This window comes from Talpa occidentalis, unplaced genomic scaffold, assembly GCF_014898055.3.
Source record: "Talpa occidentalis isolate TD23 unplaced genomic scaffold, MPIMG_talOcc4v2.1 talOcc4.7, whole genome shotgun sequence".
NCBI classification, from domain to species: Eukaryota; Metazoa; Chordata; class Mammalia; order Eulipotyphla; family Talpidae; genus Talpa; species Talpa occidentalis.
Window position 1 is genome coordinate 48,289,395 of NW_023605083.1, and position 25,196 is coordinate 48,314,590.

Here is a 25,196-nt window from a genome sequence, read left to right on the forward strand (position 1 = left end):
CCTTTCCCTCCTTCCCTCCATCTCACCCCCACACCCCCAAAGCCCAGCCACCACATAAACAAGTCCAAGCTGTCCTAGGGAGATCCTGGGGGGATGAGAGACCAACCAGAGACGTGTCCAGGCAGCCCTGAGCACAGGAATCCTCCCTCAACTTGAGCCTTGATGTGACTGTAGCTCCTGCTGGCACCTCACTTGGCAGCCCTGTGAGTGAGCCTGAGCTAGAACCACCCAGCTGAATCTTTTTCTATTCTGGAGCAACGGAAATTTATGAGATAATAAATGTTTAAGCTTTAAGTTGCTAAATTTTGCAGTAATTTGTTTCGCAGCAATAAATAACTAAGTACATAGGGCTGGCTTGCTTTTGTATTCTCCAAAGCACATAACGGGGTACTTTGCTCAAGTTGGAGTTTATTCTATGATTGTTGGAATTGGAGGAATGTTACCGTGAGAAATGTTCAAGGGTAGTTAATTTCTAGATTTAAATTGTAGATCCTAAGGAAACTGTGTCTGAATAAGTTAAAGAGCAAAAAGGGTGGGAGTTAGGGGAGCAGAGACTAAAAGGAAAAGGGAAAGACACAAGCTATGTCTGAGGGAAACCCAATTAGGTTTCTAAGACTCCGAGTCTTACCAGAGTCCTGCTTCTCAAACTTGATGAAGTGAAGCTTTTTTTTTTTTTGACTATCTGAAGAATATCGAAGGCCAATTACCTAAATAAATACCTGCAGTATGATAGAGAAGCTGAAATGTGCCAAAATCTCAGCCAGACACCCCCATTTGCGGACCAAGAGCCAGACTGAAGAATCTGAGCTGGCTCTAGCCGACACAAGTATTCAAATGCCTCTGCCTCACATTATTCTTTTCCCTACAACATACCTATTTCTCAACATCCTGACATTTATATTTTCTAATCGTTTGTTCCCAACTTTGCTTTGAATGATTTCTGAAAGGAAGAATAACAAATCATGTGGGATTTGGGGAAGTTGGCCTTCCATCTTCTATGCTAAGTAAACCTGTCACCTGGTTCAGTGTCACCTCCAGTTTCTTTCTGCTTTCTTGTCTGAAGGAGGGGGCGGTCGAAGACAGGCCAGCAGCCTCCTGCTCGCCCAACCAGAAGCCTGTCCACAGTGGGGACGTGCTGCTCGCTCTGCCCTGCAGGGGCAGGACCTGCAGTGCTCTCTGCCTGCTCCTGAACGCGGTGTGCTCTCCTCACACCACCCACACACACCACCCATGCACATACACCCACCCTGCACACACAGACACACACCACCCACACCCCACACCCTGAACACATACATCTCCCACACACCACACAATACACACAACACGGCCCCCCCCACAAATGCAGTACTTACACCCAACAGCCTCCCACATGTAATATTCACACTACACCACACACAGAACACATACCACATGCATGATACACACAATACACACCCCCACGTGCATACATTACACACACACCACACATGCACACCCCCACACACACTACACAACTCCCCCCACTCCATGCACACCTCATTCACACACATACACAAAAGTGTAATGGACGCTTCTAAAAACTCTTATCTCAGAGACAATGTGGCCAGTAGTGGAACATCCTTTTCCTGGTACTTCAGGGCATAATGGAGACTGACCTTCTGGGAGATTGCTGACTAGGTGAGGAACTGAAGGCTCCAATTTCAAATGAACTTGTTTGCCCTTGAGAAAAATCTTGGCTTGCATGGCACTCAATATAATATGGTCTATTTGGTGTAAGTACCAGGATTTTTCATTTAAATAGTTTCATTTCCTGAACATAGAGCTTTCTTTTTGAGAATTTTTTTTTTCTTTCCACTGTAAGTTTGTCATGTTTGGCTTCATTCTGAAGAGTAAAAACTTATTTAAAACAAAGGCTCAATTAAGTTTTGTACATTAGCTTGGCTATTGCTTGGGTTTCTTAACTAAGGAAAAGCCAAATGAAACCATGTAACTCTGATTTAAGACATGGCACTTTAGAATAAGTATCAGACAAAATTGTTTCTTGTTAAGATCTTAGGGGCGGCCGAAGCAAGAGTTTGGAAATATTTGAAATTTTTTTTCTTATTTATTATTTTTTATTGTGGTAAACATCACATAGTGATTCAGAGGGGTAGGTTCACACCTCCTCAGATGTGTGTTATCTCACCATGCCCACCACCGCAGCACCCCAAGTCCTCCGCCATCATCCACAGGGTACTTTCCACACTTGGCTCCCCTCCTTCTCCCTCCCCATGTGGTAACCTCACTTCTGCTGTCAGATTTCTAGGGTTGTTTTGGTTTGGTTTTGTCTGACCCTCTGTTTTGTTTCTCTATATCCCACATATGAATGAAAACATCTGGAATTTGCTTTGCAGAAACTGTGATCCTGCCAGGGAGATATCTCTGGACTCTACATGGTGTAATTTCTTGTCCCTTTCTTCACATACCTGCCTCATCCTTGCCAAGAAACTTTCTTCTTTGAGGTGTATTTGGTGGAAACATATGTCTCCTCTCCAGAGCTCTCCTACTGAGAGGGAAAATGCGAATGATGATAGTCCCGCATCTACCAGTCCACATTGCTTGGCTGGGTGAGTTGTTGAGGAAATTGCTATGACAAGTTCCTCTTGAGTTCTCAGCAGAATTTGAGTTACACCACATCGCAATGGATGCGGGTTCGGTTAAATAACTATTGCTCTGCAAATATAATTCCCCCCGTGGATTTACCTAAATCTACATTTTTGAGGCAAGATGTTAAAAACCGTTTTGGCCTCTGGCCCAAATCGTTATTTTTAATACATACTTGTGAGATATTAAAAAATAGTATTTCAATCCTTCTTCTGCTCTTGCATCCATGTCTCATTTGGCTCAGCAATCAAAGCCTGGACCACAACCAACACCCTCTCTAGCCACTGTGGTTCTGAGGGCTCATCCCAGCTTTTTAACTGGCTTATTCTAACCCAATCCCATCCAACCTTGATTATTTTGGTCTTGGAAATTCTGGAATTCTGCTTTTCCTCATCTTACATTTATTCCTGCTGCAGACAGGCAGAGGCCACACAGCAGTGGTGAATGGTGGTGGGAGGGACCAGTGCTGCCCAAACCCCACCTCCCTTCTCTGTTTGTTCTTTTGTCAAGTTGGAAGACATTTGCCAGGGTAAAAAAGCCACACATTCCTGGTATAATTTGTAGGGCACTGTTAAGCAGATGGTATAAGTGGTTTATTTTCAAGGAGGTTATTACTGGTCACAAAACTTCTGGTCAGCTATTTGCTGGGAACCCTTATGAAGGAAGCCCCTGTTTGTGGCGTCCACCCTGAAGAGTGTCTGACAGAGGGGTTACTGTGCTTCTGCACCCAACCACATTGAATCCATTTATAAGACCCCTTTGTACGAGAAGCCTGACCAGAGGAAATTAATGTAGGATATTGCAAACAGCTTTTAAGAATGTCTTTTCTATAGAAGAACTGAGAGCCAACCAAGTAGGCTGCCCCCAACATTGTTATGACTTGACATCTCTGATGTGGAATGTCTTCAGCCACTTTTGATAAGACTGGGCTTTCCACTCTGTAGAAACTACAGCAGAAGAAAGCTATTAAAGTTCATTTACTCTCCTCCTATAAATATAAATGCTTTTAAAAAATGGGCCCAAGTTTGGGGAAGAGAGGTGGTAGCTCTTAAAAATCAGACAATGAAAAATGGAAACCTTAAGATGACAATGGCTCGTCATGTGGACCCCAGAAGATAAACATGTGCCTCACAGAAAGAAAGATATTTTCTCACCACAGTAACTTTTAGATTTGGAGTTTCTGGGAATGAAAGCAAAATTTTTAAATTAAAAAACTGACATCAGATGCCAACTTTTTTTTTTTTTGTAAGTAGGGCATTGTGAAGAAAGCAACGATTCTCTCCAATCTCATCATCTTATAAAATAAAGGACAATATGATATTTTTAAAAAGTAAGACATAATCCTACAAAAAACATTCTTTCATCAACCCATCGCTATGTAAAATGTCACTTTGGTTTTTTTTGGGGGTTTTGTTTTCACTTCACAGCAGACCAGAGAATGTGTCCTTTTTGCCTGATTCCTGTTCAAGCTCAGGTGCTGGGGCCCACTGTCCTCAGCACTGGTCTGTGAAGTTGATGACTTGGTGTCAAGTCCACATCTTGTCATGAGTGGATGTGTGGCTGTGGATAACTTACTTCCTTAAGTTTTTTGTTACTGCAGGGGTACAATGAGAATAAGAGCGATATCGACTCTTCATAAGGCTGTTGGGAAGATTAAATGAGGGAGGGGAAAGTGAGTGTTGTGTAAATACCAATGGCACTTGGCATTCGGTCCCCTCTGGACCATTACAAGGACAGAATATGGAGTTAATGCCGAAGAGTTAAAATGGGGGCAGGTAGTGGAGGATGGGTTTCATCCTTGTTTCTTTGTTAAAGTCATACGGGTATGGTGGTTTAGATTTATAGGCAAGTTATTTTTTTAGTTAACAATATATATTTGAAAGAAAAGAAGTAATATTCTCTGAAAGTATATGTGGCCCACATGGAAAAAGGACATCAGAACGGCAAAGCTGAGTGATCTTCAAGAGAGAGGGGTGTGCTCTGGGGAGCAGGCACCATATGGTTTCAGAGCTGTTCTCTGTGTCAGCTGGAGAGGACTCAGTGCCTCCTTAATCGTTCCATACAAGAGTGCTCCTCCTGCCATTTATTTTCTTACTCTTGTTTTGATTTTATGATCATTAGTCAACTTTTGATCAATAACTTGATTTTCCTGATACTTTTGCCTGGCACTCAGCCTCCATCTTTTCTGCCTGACAAAATGTTACTCAGACTTCAAATGATCTCCTTTGAAAAGACTCCTCCACCTGTCATTCCCTATCTGTTTTACACTTAATTGTAATTTTGAAAAATACCTGTCTTTTCTGTGAAATTATGAACTCTTGAAAAGAATACATGACATAATCATCTTACTGAGAATTATCTTTTTTTCCCAGGTGCAACATCCCCAGCAAAAAGTATTAAATAAGCCATTAATAAACACATGTGGACTGGATATTGTATAAGTACATTGAATAAGTGGAGATCAATTTGTAGGTGAACAAGTGGTCAGCAGTATGTTGTAAGTGATGTGGACAAACTGTTTCTGAGGAGAACTGGTGATGTATTTTTAAACCGATGTTAAAAGAGGACATTCTTTTTTTTTTTTTTTTTCATTTATAAGACAAACTTTATTTTCACTTTTTAATGTATCATATAGAGGGATGATTCTTACAATAGATGAAAATTTCACATTTCATAGACTTTTTCTTTCTCAGTGACCCATGAATTATAAACATCTTAAAAGTTGTGGTTTCTTAGATATATTAAAATACAACTGCATCCAATCCTGAAGTCTTTTCTGAAATTTACACCCATATAACAACTCATCCTTTGCACTTGAATCTCTACAGTTATCTTCTTAAATGAAAACTGTGTTGTTAAGATGCATTATATATTTTTTTAATTTAAAATTTATTTTTATATTCCCCATACAATTGCAACCCCCTTATTTTGACCCCAAGCCCTCCTTTCCCTGCCCCCCTCTCCCCATAGAGTGTCTCTGGTTCATAGTGATTTGTTGATTTTGATATTTTCTTTCTTATAGTTATTCTTTTTCCTGGTCCCTTATTTAAGTTTTCTAGATCCTGCTAGAGTGAGACCATCCGGTATTTTTCTTTTTCTTTCTGGCTTATTTCGCTGAGCATGATCCCTTCCAGCGCCATCCATGTTACTGCAAATTGCATGTGTTTATCTTTTTTGAATGCTGAGTAATATTCCATGGTGTATATGTACCACATCTTCTTGATCCAGTCATCTATTTTTGGGCATTTGGGTTGTTTCCAAAGCTTAGCTATTGTAAATAGTGCTGCTATAAACATAGGGGTGCAGGTACTCTTTGGAATTGATGTTTCTGTGTCCTTTGGGTAAATACCTAGGAGTGGAATTGCTGGATCATATGGAAGCTCTATGTTTAGTAGGTCAAGAAATCTCCACACAGCTCTCCATAGCGGTTGGACCAGTTTGCACTCCCACCAACAGTGCAGAAGAGTTCCTTTTTCTCCACAACCTCGCCAACATTTGTTGTTGCTAGTTTTTTTAATATGTGCCATTCTCACTGGTGTAAGATGGTATCTCATTGTAGTTTTGATTTGCATTTCCCTGATTACAAGTGATGTTGAACATTTTTTCATATGCCTGTTGGCCATTTGCATTTCCTCTTCAGAGAAGTTTCTTTTTAGCTCTTCTGCCCATTTTGACTGGATTATTTTCTTTGTTGTTGTTGAGTCTCATCAGCTCTTTGTAGATTTTTGTGATCAGTCCTTTATCATTAGTGTTGTGTGCAAAAATGTTCTCCCAGTCAGTGGGGTTTCTCTTTGTTTTTGTTATTGTCTCTTTTGCTGTGCAGAAGCTCTTTAATTTGATGTAGTCCCAGCTGTTTATCTTTGCCTTCACTATCACTGCTTGGGGTGATGTGTCTATAAAGATGTCTTTGATGTGCATATCATGTAGTGTTTTGCCTATATTTCCTTCTATGTATTTTATGGTTTCAGGTCTTATGTCTAGTTCTTTAATCCATTTTGAGTTGGTTTTTGTGCATGGTGTTAGGTAGTAGTCAAGCTTCATTCTTTTGCATGTAGCGACCCAGTTTTCCCAGCACCATTTATTGAACAAACTTTCTTTGCTCCAATGCATATTCTTTGCTCCTTTGTCAAAGATTAGTTGACCATAAATCTATGGATTTAGTTCTGGATTTTCTATTGGATTCCATTGGCCTGTGTGTCTGTTCTTGTTTGAATACCATGCAGTTTTGATGATTATGGTTTTGTAGTGTAGTTTGAAGTTTGGGAGTGTGATGCCTCCATTCCCTTCTTTTTTTTCAGGAGAGCTTTGGCTATTCGGGGTTTTTGGTGATTCCATATGAATTTCATCAATAATTGTTCTATTTCTTTGAAGAATGACATTGAAATTTTGATTGGAATAGCATTGAATCTGTATATTGCTTTTGGTAGGATGGCCATTTTAATAATGTTTATTCTTCCAATCCATGAGCAGGGGATGTCTTTCCATTTCTTTGTGTCTTTTTCTGTTTCTTTTAACAGTGTTTTATAGTTTTCTTTGTATAGGTCCTTTACCTCTTTTGTTAGATTTATTCCCAAGTATTTGATTTTTTTTTGTTTTGATAATAAAAGGGATGTTTTTTTTGATTTCTTCTTCTTTAGATTTCTTTCTTGAAGGAAGTTATGTGAACCAAATTTGCAACAGCAGGTCACATTTATTGAGTGTTTATGCTGACACTCTTCAAAGTTGCTTCCATACATTATCTTCTTAAATTTCTACAGTGACCCCATGAGGTTGTTATTATCATCCCTATTTTACAGATGAGGAAACTGAGGTATGGAAAGGTTGAGTAAAATCTCATAGATCACACAGGTGCTGAGAAGTGGACGTGAGATTTGAATCCAGGTCTGATTGCAAAGCTCACATTTGTAATCCACCACATTAACAAGTAACATCTATAACCCTGAAATGTATCCTCAGAGCAATCACAAACACCACAGCATTTGAACAGTCTCCCAGGCACGTTTTCACAAAAACATTACATGTCAAAGGAGCATGTTTTCAGAAATACATGGAAATATTATAGCTGGAGAGATTCTGAAAGCTTATTGATGGGTGAAATTATATACTAGGGAACTTAAGAATTATGTGGGGAACAAAATTATTTTGTAATAGACAGCGAAAGGCCACATGTGGAACTTGCCAAAAAAAACAAAACAAAACAACAAAAAACCAAACAAACTGTGAGAGATTCAGCCTAAAACAACTCCAATTAATTTGTTTGTGAATAGCTAAAGCCCTCTAAGAACTTTGTCTTGTGGCAAATGAACCAGTACCCAATTAGAGAGATGCTAAATTGCCAGCATTCTCCTATAAGTGAAATGCAAAAATTGGGCTCAACTCCATGTCTTTTCATTTTGTATCTAGTTGTTATATCCCACAAAGTTAAACTTAGTAAACAAACAAAAAGATTTTAAAATACTTTTTTCTCACCAAGAAATTCTTCACGAAAGGAGTATTAACTAGTTTTTAAATATCTCTACTCATTAATGAAAACACATGGCTTAATTACATCACTGATTACAATATTTTACTGATTCTAAAGTCTAGAAGGCACCTAGTAACTACAAACTCAACACAATTTAGAAAAACACAAAAAAATCCTGGAAGAATAAAGGTACTTTGCCACAAATGCTTTTGACCTTACATCATCCCTTTCATGTTCTTCTTGAAGACTGATTTGTGTTGACTACTACTTGCATACCATCTACCATTTCTGACAGCAGTTGAATTGGATTGAATACTCATCTTCTTGGAATTGGTTCACATAATAGTTTCCTTTGAGTCAGTTTTAACTTTGCTTTTGAAATAGCAGAGGAGGATCAGGATTAGTCTCCTGATTTTCTTGACCCTAGTTGCTTTTGGCCTATTTTAATATGCACCACCCACCTTTTGGTTTTGAAACCACTCCAATGAGCCAAAAGTCTGACTGGTTTGAAGGGAGAAAGATAATAATCATATGATATCATGTATATGTAGAAGCTGAGAAAACCAAACTTGTAGAAAATGTTACTTATCAGTGGCTTTGGGGTGGGGATGGGAGAATTGGGGGGTTGTTATTTGAGGAAACAAATCTGATATTTGTTCATATGGAAATTTTGGAGATCTAATGCACAGCATAATGATTATAGTCAACAATACCGGATATTATGAACTTCAAAGTTGCTAAGAGACTAGATCTTAAATGTTCCTACCACAAGAAAGAAATGATAATTGTGTAATGTAATGGAGGTGTTAGCTAACACTATACTGTAATCATATTATAATATACGAACATATCAAACCAACATGTTGCAAACAATATTATGACAATTATATTTCAATTAAAATGAGCTAAAATTAAAATTAAAAAAGCCTGATTGACTTGAAATTTGTATGTGACATGGCAAAATATGATTTTAACATTTGAAGACAAAAGAGACTCCTTTATCCTCTCCTGTTATAATTTCTTTTGGGGAAAAATTAATTAATTGCAAGAAGTGTGCTGCCTGTAATTATGAGGTATATGTAACAAAAAGCTAGGTCAAGTGCATGAATACAATTTTTTTTTTTTAAATAAAATAAGGTCTGACTTGGGTGGACAAAAAACACACTGGGAATCAGACCAAGGAAAGAAATGAATCCAGATGTCACTATATTTTATTATGAGAGTTAACAATAGTATGAAATAACTTTTTAAAAAATTCAGAAACAACCTATACTTAGTCTCAGTTTGAACTCACTAATGGTCCCCAGTTGAACTTTAGAAAAAAATGTAAGCTGAAAGAAATCAAGTGCTCAGAATGCACCAGGAAAATTCTCCTTAATATAACGATTGGAAAAAAATAGGATCAGAAGAGGTTAGATGTAGTTTCAATTCTTTCAAAAAATTCTTAAAAAAAAACTTTAAAGTCCACACATTGTCACATCAGTGGGACTAAGTATAACACTGACTTCTTTCAACAGAATTGGGTAAATATTTGACCTCCAATGTCATTATGGTTAATGTATATTCTAGACCTCAGAGGACACTAGGATGGAAGCTTGCTTTCTTATTGGCTCTCTCATAGCCTTTGCTTGCTTGGAAAATACTGATAATATACTGTGACCTTAAGCTGGTACATGTAGCTATTCACCAGTCAATAGATTAAACAATAATGATCTCATCCTGTGATGATTTAAGCTCATGTGATTTTTAAATCAGTACATCATAATAATTTCTTTTTAAGATTTATTTATTTATGCATACAAGAGCTGGGGTGTAGGCCAGAGGTGCAGGGCCGGGTGCAGGGGGCAGGTGAGAAGAGTCACCAGAGTCAGGATGGAGCACAGAACAGGACAATTGACTGAAATACACTGCTAAGGGGAGCAGCAGGCGAGACAGGAGATGTCTGCTGAGCCATGTGGGTTAACGACCTGGCCAGGGAGCAAACTCATGCTGCAGTGGCTGGTGATAGCTTCATAGTGCTGAGACTTAACCCCCTGTGCCACTAGGGAGGTCCCATAATAATAATTTCTATGTTAATTATTAACTCTTAGAAAATATTCTGACTCATGGCTTTTAGGGTTAATTCTATCCTGTTATTTAATTCTGAAAAGATTGAGATGTAGTTGATGTGCATACATGAAAGACTCATAAAAATAAAAGTTGATTCCAAGTACAGCAATATTTCTAGAACTTGTGTTTCTCTTGCAATTCCCAATAAGGAGGCAACAAACCCCCCTATGTTAAGTTACTCATTTGTGAGAAGAAGAGGCACAGATGGTATTTCTGAGAATGGCATCAAAGCATTTAAAATGCTCATTGGCAACATATCACATATTTATATGTGAGTGGAAAGTCATCTTTTGGCTACATTAATGCTGCAAAAATAAACACGCTTTGGTCTCTGATGCAAAGTTTAAAGTTCTCATGGCAATATCTGTTTCTTCACTTTACTTACCAGGTATGATAAAATAGTCAACATTTATCAGTCAACTGTGTTATTAAACACCCACTGTGTGTTCAGCATCAGGTGCTATGGAGCCTTAGAGAGAAAGACATTCAAGGACTTTATAGTTTAATGGGGGAGAAGGCGAAACACAAATGTGTACATGTAAACAAACAGGGCTGGAGATATGCAAACAGATAAACAATCCTGAGCATCTGTGCAAAGACAGGCAGAGACTGACTGGAAGGATAAAGGGTGGGTGGGTGGAGTGAGTGGCGAGGCCAAAATGAGGTGAGTCTTGTGCTGCAGAGCCTTTGGGGGTTTGAACAGAATTTGCTTTTTATTTCTTAAAAAACCAAGGAGTCATATACATACACGGGCAGAATTGTTTATTCCGTTTTTGGGTGCAGGGGTCTTTGGGATTTGAGGAGCAGGAAGTGGATTTGAAGTGGAGAGAAACACCCTTGCACTAAGAAATGGTTCTTAATGCGCCTGACCATCAGAAACAGCATAGCTGGCACAATGGTGAGAATCCAAACCCTCAGACCCGCTCAGGTTACTGAGTTAGAAACTCTGGGGCAGGTCTAACAACCTGTGTCTGCACAGGCCCTACAGGGGATTCTCATGCTCACTCAAGTCTGAGGGCCTCTGCTTTATGAGGCAGTTCTGAATCTGGAGCAAGGAGAGTATTCCTTTAAAATAGCAAGTCCACAGGCCAGCTGATGTTGATAGGATGTATTCTACAAGACAGGGCAGCTGGTGAGGAGGGAGTAGCTAGTGAAGACCTCCAGTTCTCCACTGACACTTCAGGAGGCCGTGTGAGCCCTCTGAAATATGGCAGATTCATGATTTAGAATTAATGTCTTGAGAGAATTCTAACTTTTGCATTTCCTGACTTTTATGAGCTTGTTGAACGTTGTAATTCCATGAGGCTTTTAAATGTAATTTCCTTTGCTTTTAAGGAAAAGATGAGACGATGGGGAGGGGGGTTTTATAGGGGATGTGTGGTGGTTGGTTGTGAGATGGTAAAAACAGGAAAATCATTTTAAAAAAGAATACAGCATTAGCAGAGTTATACTTTAAGGACATTGCCGCAACACCAGCAGTACAACTGGACTGAGACAGAATATAATAATAATAATAAAACTAACATTTATGTGCCCTTTTGTGCATGTTTCAAAGTATTTACACATATTAACTAATTCTCACAATAATTTCTGAGGGTGGGCCTATTATCTTTCCCATGTGATAAATGAGGCAACTAGAGCACAGAGAGGTTAAGGAAGTTGCTCAGGGTCACACAGAATCAGGACTAGAACTCAGGCTTTTAGGTTGTTTTTAATTGTTAACACTGACATGTGATGCCACAAGAACTTAAACAGTAGATGACAACTATTTTTATGTTGAAAGAGTAACTCGTTATTCTAAATTGTTTGGCATTTGAGAATTTGGTTTCTGGGCCTGACGACTTCTATTTAAGTTACTGGTTGGGCAGTCTAGTTTTTCTGAGTCTATCCAGTCTTCACAGAATGTAGCCAAAATGAACATCTGGGTAGAATTAATACATTTTAAAATAAAGACTAGACTCAGTGTCCAGAGCAAATCTTGAACACCCTGGAATGATTTCCTCTTAGTACAGAACAGTTTAGCCCAGCCTAAGGAACCCCTGCAGGTCTAGGAGCTCCTAAAAGACCTTGGTTCCCCTGAGTGCACGGGGAATGGGTTCCACGGTGTGGAGAGAGTTAGAGAGAAAAGAAAGCCACAATGGTGTCTTTGTTTTTGTTTTTTGATAAATTCTTGTCTTTTACAGGTCCTTCTTAGGACCAATAGTAGTCACCATTTATTGGTGAAGGGCTTGGGCTTTGTGATAAGGTGACAGTTTGGGTTTGAGGCCCGACTTCACTTGCTAGATGTGGGGACTTACTTTCCTCACGTATAAAATGCAGGTAACATGACTGTTTGCCATAGGGAGGCTGAAATACATGGTATAGTTAAAGTTCTTAAAATAATGCCTGGTGTATAAATTCTTCTTCCTGTTTTCTGACTCGTGCTGTATGCCTGGTGCTGCTGAATAAGCTCCGGAGGAAACTAATAACCAGATACCACTATTTCTCTCAATAACACTGTAACTTAGGTCTCTCCCATTTTACAGTGAGGAAACTGAGTCTCAGTAGGGTCATTTGCCCAAGCAGGGTGAAGTGGCACAGCGAGGCTGTAACCAAGCGGCTCTGAACTGCTGCCACCCCCTTTCAACAGGCAGCCATTGTGCCCATGTGCCCCTAACCCACTGCATCAAAACAACTGCCTACAGTTCCTGGGGAAACTGCTACAGACTTATTGCTTTGTTTATACATTTAAAAGCTGAATTTGAAGCATCTTTTAATCACTTCACTCATAAACTTTTACCACTCTGTGGGATCTTCCCCATAGCTTGTCTTAATGAATACATCTGCCCAGGAAATGTTTGACAGGGCCTGAGATTTGCTGTGATTTTCTGTCTCTGCAAGTTGGTGATATGTAGTTGGTGTCACATATGAGTCCTCCACTGAAGAAACAAACGTAGACTCAGGAGTGATATTCCTTGACATTTCTCACATCTTCATTGCACTCTCACTAACATGGACACCATAAACTTGGAGCTCTCTGTTCATTGTTTACATACAAAGGACCAGCTGGTCCATTTCAGGAGAGAAAGAGAGAGAAAACGTATGTCAAGGTTCCCCTGGACCTTGCTCTCTGCCAAGCTTGGGTTGGCATACCACTCAACATTGTGTTACTGCAAATTTAATTCTGAGTAGTCAGGCAACAGGTTTGAACTTCTTTAGTAGATTAACCCCTCTTCCCCAATCCTTGCTTTATAGTGTCCATGTTAGACAAGGCAGGGCAGTATTGGGGGGTACCAAAATAGGTGCCTAGGGTGTGTTGTGAGAGATTGAAGTTCAAGGGAATATTAATGGGTCATCATCTCAGTTCTGTGCATGTTTTACTGCTATTTACACATTCAGTCTTTTGACTTTGTAATATTACTTTGAACTATACTGTTTGCCAAGAAAATAAAGATGAAACAAAATTCATAATGTCAATGATAATATAAGCCTACAGACTGTATTCAACTTTCAGATACCAGTTTGAAAAATGAAATTGCCAATGTGTAGTATTTTTGACCAATGAAAGCTAAATGCCCCTTGGGGGGAAATTTGAGTTAAAATTAGTTGAGAAAAGAAAAGTTTAGAAAGTACCCAGATGGACATCTCTCTGATGTGTTAAGACAAGTACTAAACTATATGAGGAATTTTAGCCTAAAATATTTAGTAGTATCTTAATTGGAGAAGAATAAGACATCTTTGTAATTCAGGGAAAATACATTTGTTAAGACAAAATATCAGAGGAAAAAAATTACCAGAGGTCATTAATAACCTATTTATGTCTCAGTTTTCTCATCTGTTTAATGGGAGTATTGTACTGGATGCTTTTCTGGGGTCTCTGAATTCATATGTCTTCATTATGAAGAATCTGAGACTTACTAGATGCTTGAAATAGACATGGGATTTGGAGACCAATTTTCTATGAGTCAGGATGCTCCATACTAGATAGAAAATCTTTTTTGAAGATGTATGGAGAAAATTTGGGATTGGTTTCTTTATATATAGGTTTCTAAGACCTGTTTTAGACCTGTTTGAACAGAAGCATTCCTGAGTTGCTAGATGTCTTTGAGTGGGTATACACAGTTCTCATGCTCATCATCAAGAAAAAAAAAATCCATTAGTAGCTTGCACCTCAAAAAGGAGGTAATTCTTGTTACTAACAAGCTTGAAATGACAGCAGTGTGGATATGGGGTGTCACAGAGTCATCCTACTAGGGAATGCTAAGGAATTCAGGGGACTGTGAACAGAAAGGGCGCCATTTCTGGGCAGTTAATAAGCCAGTTAGATAAGAGCATTTATCATGGACTTCCCTGTTGGCATAGGGGTTAAATTCTCAACACCAGCCACTGCAGCACGAGTTCGATCCCCAGCCAGGGAGCTTCCCACATGGCACAGCAGACCTCTCCTGACTCACCTGTTGCTCCCCTCAGCAGTGTATTTCAGTGAATCTGCCTGTTCTGCTCCCCAATATCTCCCCTGCACCTATGACCCACACGCCAGTTCTTGTATGTATAAATAAATAAAATAAATCTTTAAAAAAAAAAGGAGCATTTATCAAGGATTGGGGGAAGCAAAGGCTCCTTGGCAATATCATGATAATGTCTGTATTTTTGAGCAAGTTCATCATCAAGAACTAATGAAGAATATGATCCCCATTCCAGGAAATGGCATCCTGCACACAGGCAACATTTTCAAAATAACAATATTGTGCCAGTCAGTCTTCCAAGTGTTGTAAGTGCTGCATTCACTCTCTCATTACTGACAACCTTCTGAGCTTGGTATTGCTTCTACAGATGGTAATAGTGAGGCACAGCTGGATGTAAATATCAGCAGTGCAACAGCAATGGATTAGTAGGAGCTGTGCAACCTGGGGAGAAAACAAACTTAAGAAGGAAGAGAAGCATCTTTTTTAATGAGAGGAGCTGGATGTTTCTATGCTAGTCCCATTATAATTCATTTCATAGACCAATTATATTATTAAGAAATTATTATTAAATAATATTAAGCAAGTATATTATTATACATATGATTTAGTTATACCACATATATATGTATTTCTCATTCTCAGCTATTCTGTTTGTTGTCTTCATAAATCTGAAGATAATGAGTGTCCCCAGTGTTGTCAGAGGTAGCTAGCTGGGCTAATGGGACTGCGCTGACATGGTAGTATAAGTGCCAGGCTTGGTGTCATCCTGCCTCTGTTAAAATCTCAACTCTGCTACTCATCAACTGTGATCCAAGTAAATTAGCCGATGCCACCCATGAGTACAATAGATTTAAAAATGCCTGCTTCACAGCTGCTGGGAGGTTTAAACAAGATCACTTGTATAAAGTGATTAGCACAGTACCTAGTACATATTAAATACTGAGGAAACAGGGGTAATAATACAGGTTTCCCCCCAAGAGCTGAATGTAGAGTGAGCCTTTGAAACCACCACAAGCCAAAATGACATAAAGGGAAGATGCAATTACCATTAATTTACATGGCAAAGCACTTTTAATGCTCCCAAACCCAAAATTAACCTACCAAATCATACCAGACGACACATGAATGATACTACAATAATGGAAAACGTATAGCAAAAGCAGGAATGATGGGGTCCACCTCAGCCTCCTTACAGTAGTTCCTGGGGAAGGAGGTTGGTGGAGCCACTCATGCTGCTTGGGGCGCGCACTGCCTCTAGAGAGGTTATTGCAGAACAAACACCGAACATTATTTTTGCCTTTTGCCATACAAGCAAAAGCCCTCATTACATTTCTTTGGGTCAGCAAAAGCAGGCATTAATGTAGGGTTTTTGTAAAAATGAGGTGTCATGATGCAAACTTTTGAAAAGTAATACTATTTCTAGAGTCACCTAATGAGGTGAATCATTTCTTTTTACAATGCTTACTTTTCCAGGTTTAATTGGGTTGTGACACTCTAACACTTGCTCTTCAAGGTACTGCAGTGGACCCGGCAGATAGAAATATATTTAAAACAGTGAACTTGTTCATTATCTTGCCAGTTTTATGAGCCGATCATAACGAATTTACATTAGTCATGAGGACGAAGTGATAAAGGCAGTGCTACTGAGCACAGATATTTGGCGGGACAACTGTTCTCATAAGGTGCCTCTACTAGATGCCCCTTTGCTCCATTTGCTTTTTCCACTTCTGTGCATGTAACCAGAGCTGTGTATTTTTGTTCCTAGTGTTCTCATATGTTGATATTTTTTCACCTACTAAAATGTAGTGAGCTTAAGATAAGTTCAATTAAAATGAAACATAAATATTTTCTTTCTTACTGTGTCATTAAATACTCTCCCCCCACTCTCCAAAGTTACTTGGCACCCACCCAAAGGAAACATTTTTTCCCTGTTGGTCCTCAGAGTTTAAAGCATAGAGGAAACAGATCTGCTTAGTCTGTCTCGACAGGATCCTTACATGGGCAGAGAAGCAGAAGTTTTAAAAGACTGGGAGCACAAAGGGCACAAAGTAGAAAAGTAGGCGAAGAAAAAGAGGATAGAGAATAAAATAAAAAAGAGGAGTAGAAGAAAATGATTTCATAGAACGAACCTAGGATGGAGAGTTCTGGAAGATGGTATCTTTGAGTTTTTGCACGGAAGATCTAAAACTCACTGTTAAGCAATGATTCCTCCTTGTTATTTCTGGTTGATTCCAATATTACTCAACACAGCTAGCATTTCAAGTTTATGCTCTCAGGTGATAGGTCATCTTCACCACCAGCAGCAGGAGCAGCAGCACTAGTGTTCATTGAGCATTTACTATGTGCTATGACATTAACAAGGATTCAATTCTTTAATCCTTGAAACAATCTTTGGAGGCAGATGTTATTATAACCCCAATTTTCTTAAAGATGGGAAATCTGAAGTTTAGGGATTAGAACTAGTGGACAATAAAGCCTACACTTAGACAACAGCAATTGGACTCCAGAGCTTGTTGCCACATTTTATAGTACACTCCATGTGTTTGTGTACTTTTTCAAAGTTCTTTAATGATAATTCCTCTCCCTCCTCCTTCACTACTTCTTTCTCTACTGCCTTCCCCTTTTTACTTGGATCCCACCCATTGAGTCAACTCATGTTTTATAAGTGATGGATGATTCCATTCTATTTCCTATCACAGAGCTAAGGTATTCCTACCAGTCATCTTCCAATAGTTACAGTGAAATGATACCACTCTCTACAGGAAATTCAGATAAAGGGAAATTCTTCAGCTAGAGCTCCAGTTTGCAAATCAGTTATTTGTTATTTCCATGAGGCACCATTCCTCCCATTCACCCTTCCTTAGCAGACTCTGCCTTGTCTAAATATTAAGTTTTCTATTCCAGTTCAGGCCCCAGGTAAACTGACCAATGGTGGTATGCACAGCAAGGGTCTTCCTGTCGATATAGGTGGGCAGCACATTCCTTCTCACCTTCTCTTTTCCAAACAAAGATCTCTCTATTTCAATCTTTCTTCCTAGGGAACTTAATTCTGAGGTCTTTCTTTTTCTCTGTTTTATTCATCATTTAGCATCTTCAATTTCTGTTCAGTTAAGACGGAGGTGAGGAAGGACTAGTGCTTTACATTGTGCTTCTTTTCACCAAGCCATCCTAACTTTCATGTAGGAAAATCTTATCCTGAACAAAGTGACACAGAAGCAGCTGAAATCCAGATAAGTACTTCTTTGATCTTCATCTGTTGAGGTGGTCAACACACTTGTAAGAGTTTTTTCATTTTCAAAGATCAATTCCAAAAAATGTTAAAGCCCTGACCCTTAAGAACAGTGGTTGCTAAAACCCTTAAGTGGTTGGGCTAAAATATTCCCTGTGCAAACAAGCTTCGTGAGGTAAACGCGATGCAGCAGGAAGAGTGAAAAGTGTTGGAGGCAAGATTGCGCAGAGCCCTCTGGGTCAAGCCAACTAGTTCAGTTTTTGGAGCAATGAAGAATCAGAGAAAATTTTAGGTTTTATGTGTATGTGTAGGGTATTCTGATTTTAGTAGTATTATTTGATTTCAAAAGATTGTGAATTAATTACTGTAAATGAGTACTTTGAATGAATTACTATGGTGTAAGGCTTGGCAGGGGTTAAATAGAATGTGAAGGTGATTGCAGTAATCTAATGGAGAGATGACATCAACATGGGCAACACTGGTGGTGGCCAAGATGGAAAAATGGGTGTATGTGAATGGCATCTAATGAATAAAATTCATACCATCTGGAGATGGTTGAGGCTAAGAGAAAGGGCAGGGAGATCTGGATACTATGATGACCACTAATCCAAGTGAAAATGAACATTTTTCCTCATGCCATTCCCTCCAGTGCCCAGAAAGTATAGGTCTGTTCAATGCGTGAGATCTTTTATAGAGTTGAAATAGTCAGCAGACCTGAAATATTTGAGAAAGGCCCCTGAGGCATGCTGATTTGCCAGAATAAAAGAGGAAGTTGACCTTCAACCCTTGTCTTTGTTTTGCTCCAGCTGCAGAAATCATTTTCGGTTGCTCTCTGACTTGATAAACACCACTTCCCATCACCTTATCCCTTTGACAGTCAGTTCCACTTCTATATTTTCACTGGTACATGATTCTCACTGACAGTAGAAAGTTCAGCACCAACTCCTGCAGCTGTGAAAATACTTGCTCCTCTCCAGAACCATTAGTACTTTTGGGAAACATGTCACAGTGCCAACTACTCACTGGTCCTGAAGTGACCCTGTTATTTTGGGAGGTAGTAAAGGAAATGATATTTAAAAACCCCAAGTGGCACTCTCTTTGGGTATTGAAAGGTGTGAGTGATAAAATGCTCACTGTACTTAAAACTAGGGGGTAGATGGTGCTGGATGCTTCCCAGACTCTATATGTGTAAGTGAACTGTGTTCGAGCTTGATGAAATAACACAGATTCATTCTCTGCAGTTGACTAGTTAGACAGAGGTGGTCAGTTGAGAAAAACTATCTTCTGCTGTCCCTGCTTAGGAATTTTTATCACAAACAAAACAGAATCTTCAGGAAGATTTAAGAGTATAGGAAAAAGACTTCTAGATTTTGAACTTTGGTAAGTGGGGCCCATGTTTTATTCATTTTTGTATTCAGGCACATCCATGGGGTTTGTCGTACAGCAGGTACTCAGTGAATATTGGTTGGATAAAGAATTCATCTATCTTTTCTTTGGGGATATAGCATGTGGAGTTCATCGTTTGTACCCTATTCAGCACAGGTGAACTTTTTCTGTACTCCAAATTTTTTTTGAACACTATTTTTTTTTTTAAAGATTTATTTATTCATTTAGACAAGAACCAGGGTACAGGCCAGATGAGCGGGAGGGTAACAGGATTCACCAGAGACAGAGCGGGGAACAGAACAGGCAGACTGATGAAATACACTGTGGAGGGGAGCAGTGGGTGGGACAGGAGGGGTCTGTTGCGCCATCTGGGAACCTCGCTGCCCAGCCGGGATCGAACCGGTGCTGCAGAGGCTGCGGGCAGCTTCACAGCGCAGGGCTCAAACACGCCTGCGCCACCAGGGGAGGCCCTTGAACGCTATTTAGCTACAAGATGTTCCAAAATGAAATAACAAGGAAAATCACTTTTCAGCATGATTTTACATATAGTGATAGATACATACACTTGTTGAGTAGGTGTGGATATGGATGCTCTCCCTGGAAGATGCTTTTGCAACATAAATTGCCTGAAAATGAAGTTATTGATGTTAGAGGATGGGAAAGTAAAATAAAACTCACACCTTAGTTTCTAGAGGGGATTACATTTTAAAAATGAATTTTAAGTATTTCTTGTGTATTTGGCACAGGCCCTGTAGATTTTCTGATGATTTGTGATATGAAATGACCCAGAACATGGTGTAGTGGTCTCCTGTCCTTTTAAGTTCTGTTCTCTTTCCCATCGTCAAGTCCCTAGGGAGGGCTCGTCTCTGAGTTATCCTGTTGGAACAGTGCTTTTATCTCCACTCCCCCATTGCTGTAGCCTTGGCTTCTCCTGGTAGCAGTAATTCTTTGTTGTTTTTTCTAAGATTGTGGTCATTAGGCCAGTGTCATTAGCATGGCCTCCTAACTTGTTAGAACTGCAAATTCTTATCATAAAAGGGTGCTGAAACTTGTCAAATGCCTTCCCTGCCTCTACTGATATGATCATATGATTTTTCCTTCCTTTGATTAATATAGTAAATTACTTTGATTGTGTATATTGAACCATTTTTGCATCCGAGGAATAAATCTTGGAATAAATTACTTGGTCAAGTGATATGATCCTTTTAATGTATTGTTGAATTCAACCTGACTTGCTAAGATTTTGTTGAGGATTTTTGCATCTGTGTTCATATGGGATATCTGTCTGTACTTTTCTTTTTTTGTGATGTCTTTGTATGCTTTTGGTAACCCAGTAATGTTGGCCTCATAAAATGTATTTGAGAGCATGCCATATTCATCAAATTTTAGAAGAGGTAGGTATTAGAGAAATTTAGGTAGTATTTCATCTTTGAAGGTTTGGTAGAATTCACTAGTGACACTAATTGGTCCTGGGCTTTTGTGTTTTGGGAGATTTTTGATTACTGTTTCAATTCCTTCATTTGTAATTTGTCTGTTCAGATTTTCTATTTCTTCCTGATTTGGTATTGGAGGATATATGCTTCTAAGAATTTGTTCAGTTTTTTGGCATAAAGATGTCCACAATAGTCTCTTATGAACTTATGTATTTCTGAGGCATCTATAGTAACTTCTCTTTCATTTTTTATTCTACTTATTAGAGTTTTCTTTCTTCTTTCCTTAGTGAGTCTAGATAGAGATTTGTCTATTTTGTTATTTTTTTCAAAGAACCACTTTTAATTTCATTGATCTTTTGAATTGTCTTTTTGATTTCTATTTCATTTATTTACAGTCTCATTTTTAAATTATTTCCTTCCTTCCACTGCCTTTGGTTTCATTTGCTCTTCTTTTTCTAGTTCAAGGTACATGGTTAGATTGTATTTTTGAGCTTCTTGAATCCTGATATGGGACTGTCTACATGAGTATCTATTGGATAAGTGACTCTCTGGCTTGCTATTCCAAGAGCCACAGTGAGTGAGGTCCAGGCCCTGTCACTGGTTTCCACGCTAGGTAACATACCTCAACATAATAAAAGTCATATATGATGAACCCACAGCTAGCATCATACTCAATGGTGAGAAATCAAAAGCTTTTCCTCTAAGAGCATGTCTACTGTCACCACTATTATTCAACATAGTATTGGAATTCCTTGCTAGAGCAATTAGGCAAGAGGAAGATATCAAAGGAGTCAAACTAGAAAAGAAGTATTTGTAGATGACATGATTATATCTATATCTTTATCTATATATAAAAAACCCTAAAGATTCCACTAAAAATATACTGGAAACAATGAATCAATATATCAGTAGTAAGTAACAGACTACAAAATCAATGCACAAAAGTTTGTTGTACTCCTATATACAAATAACAAATCAGAAGAGAAAGAAATCAAGAAAAAAATCCCATTTACATTTAAAAACAGTAATCACCCAGGAATAAACCTAACAAAGTAGGTGAACAATCTATTTAATGACACTAAAAGACATTACTAAAGAAGTAGATGAAGAAAATGGAAAAATGGAAAAATATTCAATGCTCAAGGACAGGAGAAATTAACATCATCAAAATGTCCATCTTACCCAATGCAATTTATAGATTTAATGCAATTCCTATCAAAATTCCAAAGGAGTTCTTCAAATAAATAGAGCAAACATTATTGAAGTTTATATGAAATCATGACAGGCCCTGAGTAGCCTAAGAAATATTGATAAAAAAGAAGGGGAATGTATGCATCATGCTCCCAGGCTTCAAATTCTATTATAAGGCCATAGTAATGAAAACAGCATGGTATTGGAATAAAAATAGACACTCAGCCAATAGAATAGAATTGAGAGCCCAGAAATAAACCCATTTTTCTATGGACAGTTAATCTATGACAAAGGAGCCAAGAGTTACATAATAGAGAAAGAAAAGTCTCTTTAACAAATGGTATTGTGAAAATTGGTCAGACACAAGCAGAAAAATGAAACTAGATCTCTTTTTCACAGTATATGCAAAAGTTAATTGAAAATGAATTAAAGACTTGGATGTAAGACAGGAATTCATAAAATACATAAGAATAAACCATAGGCTTATAAACACTGGCTTCAGAGATGTCTTTGGGGACTCAATTCCAAGAGTAAGGAAAATTAAAGCAAAAATAAACAAATGGGACTACATTAAATTCAAATTCTTCTATACAATGAAAGAAACTATCATGAAAACAAGATGCCCTACCGAATGGGGGGAAATACTTGCACGTCATACATCTAACAGAACACTAATATCAAAAATCTACAAGAACTCATACAACTTAACAACAACAATAAGAAAAAACCACAAGAACCCAGCAACAACTACAACAACAACAACAAAATGGGCAGAAGATAGTTCTCCAAAGAAGTGACAAACAGGCACATGAAAAAATGTTCAAAATAACTTTTCAGGGAAATGTAAATTAAAAGCACAATGAACTAGCACCTCAGTCCAGTAAGAATGGTCAATATCAAAAAACCCCAGAAACAAGAAATATTGGTAGGATGTAGAGAGAAGGAACCATCTTATACTATTGGTAAGAATGTAGACTGGCCCAGCCCCTATTGTAAATAGTAGAGAGGTTTTTCAAAATATTAAAAATAGATGTACTGTATGATCCAGCAATTCCACTCCATGTCACATATCTGAAGAATGTAAAAACACTACTTTGAAGGGATATTTGTACTCTTATGTTCATTGTAGCACGACTTACAATAGTCAAGCTATGGAAACAACCTAAGTACCCAATGACTGATTACTGGATTAGGACAGTAAGGTACATATATACAAGGGAATGCTATTCAGCTATAAAAAGGATGAACTCTAGCCATTTGTAACAATATGGTTGGAATTGGAAGGAATTGTACTAAGTGAAATAAGTCAGAGGGAGTAGGAAAATACTGGATCATTTCTGTCATGTGAAATATAGAGAAACAAAACAAAGGAAATGACAAAACTAAACCAAAAACAATGACTAGAAATAGGACTACCAAACTGTGGCTAATAGAGGGGAGAGTGAGGGTGGGAACTAAGTGGGTAGGGGGACTAATGATACATGTTAAAGGAATGCGGTATTCTGGTGATGGGTGGTGTGTGGGGATGTACATCTGAGGAGGTGTGAACCTATTCCCCTGCATCATATGTCAGTGCTCTAAACCAATGTTACCTCAATTAAAAAAAAAATTAATAAAGGAATGCATGGCACTAGAACTTTTGGTAGTGGATGCAGTAAGATAGACACACATCTTGCTTTGGGAAGCGATGTCCTGAAAATTATATAGTATTATAAACCAATGATATAGCAATAAAATTTTATTTTAAAAAAAAGAAATGCAAATTCTTGGGTCTCACCTTGGATCTACTCAAGAAGAAATCTTGACCCACCAATTTTATCAACAAGTGATTCTGATGCACTCAAAGATGAGGACCATTCATGTATATGCAATCAACTCAGAGAATATCATCTCTGCTCAACAAGCTTTACAGTCTCTTTTGCCAACATAATCTAAGTATGCATTTGTATATGCCCTTCTACTCTAGGTCTTCACAGAGGATGAGTCCGATAGTTCCTTATCTTGATAGGTGTAGTATATACTGCAATACAAATGGATTATTTGCTCTCCTGTCTCCTCTGTTAAAGTTGTTTCCTCTGCTGCTAATGCTCGCTCTCCTTGTAGAAAACTCACTTATTCCTTAAAGCCCATTAACATTTCTCTAAGTAATTCATACCAGCAACTCTAAAATAAAATACTGAAGGGTTTATACAGAAACACAACAGGCCCTTCCCCACCCTGCAACCCCAATCCTTCCTTTCCCCCAGTTCCATACCCCAAGGGAAACCACTTTAACCATTTCCTTTTTAGTTATTCTTGTGTTTACCTCTGTTCATATGATATGAAAATATTTCTATTTAAAATTAATTTAAAAATATTATATGAACTTCTTGCTATGGTAGATAAAACCTGAAGAGATAAAATTTTCAGTAGATAAAATTTGATAGGCACCCCATTCTGCTCTTCATGCTTCTCAATAGAGCAACTCCTCAAATACTGTATTGTTACCATGTTGATGTGAAAAAATTCCATCTCAACAAAATCATGTCATTGGAGGATCTGTTTTCATTATATTCATTTCACTTAAAGTCACAGTTGCCAAGGATCTATTGAAGACATTAGCGAGGACTTACTTTTGTCCTCAGCTAATTCTTGACTTCATGCCAAGTTTACCTTGGCATGAAAGGTAATCCCTTTCACAGACTGTTTTCTCATACCACTCTTTCCCCTGCTTCCAGAGAGTTTTGCATCTCTCTTAATGTATGCATCCCCCGCCCACCTCCCACCCCCGAATTATAGCAATGGTTTGTGTGTGTATCTTCCATCCTGACTAGGTAGTGAAATCTAGGGAAGTCCAATCTGTCTTTTTTCTATGTCCTCCAGGGCAAATCACAGGGCCTGAAGTATGGTACACACTGAGTAAGTGTGGTCAATTTAACTGTAAAGTAAAAGTTTTGCCCAAATTTTGAAGCTTAGTGGTATAAGGAATGAGTCTTCCCTTTGCAATGTGGTTTTTAAATTTTTTTGTGGAATACCTGATGGGGATACCCCAATAAATAAAAACATAAATAAAATAAACACATAAATAAATAAAAATATTTTTGTGGAGACTATTAAGCTGGAATTGGGAAACTTGAGTCAGACTACTCTTCTTGGTGACTTCTTTTAAGATCTTGGATAAAGTGCCTAATGGCTTTTCTTCCACTTTTTAATCTATAATGTGGTGACAGAAAAATCTGTGGGCAGAGTTGTAATGAGGATGGAATGCAAAGCACATGTCATCAAATATACGGTACATGGTCCGCCCTTATCTGCCGGCATGCGTTCCAAGATTC

At 38.4% G+C, this 25,196-nt stretch overlaps 1 long non-coding RNA gene across 1 annotated transcript in view; it reads left to right on the top strand.

The window, feature by feature from the left end:
* Positions 1-2,386: 2,386 nt before the first annotated feature.
* The window catches only part of LOC129144858 (uncharacterized), a 35,405-nt gene continuing 12,595 nt past the window's right edge, over positions 2,387-25,196 (top strand). Inside the window, exons 1-2 of the long non-coding RNA XR_008549594.1 lie at positions 2,387-2,588; positions 4,998-5,122. This is a non-coding gene — a long non-coding RNA (uncharacterized LOC129144858). The remainder of the gene's footprint in view (positions 2,589-4,997; positions 5,123-25,196) is intronic.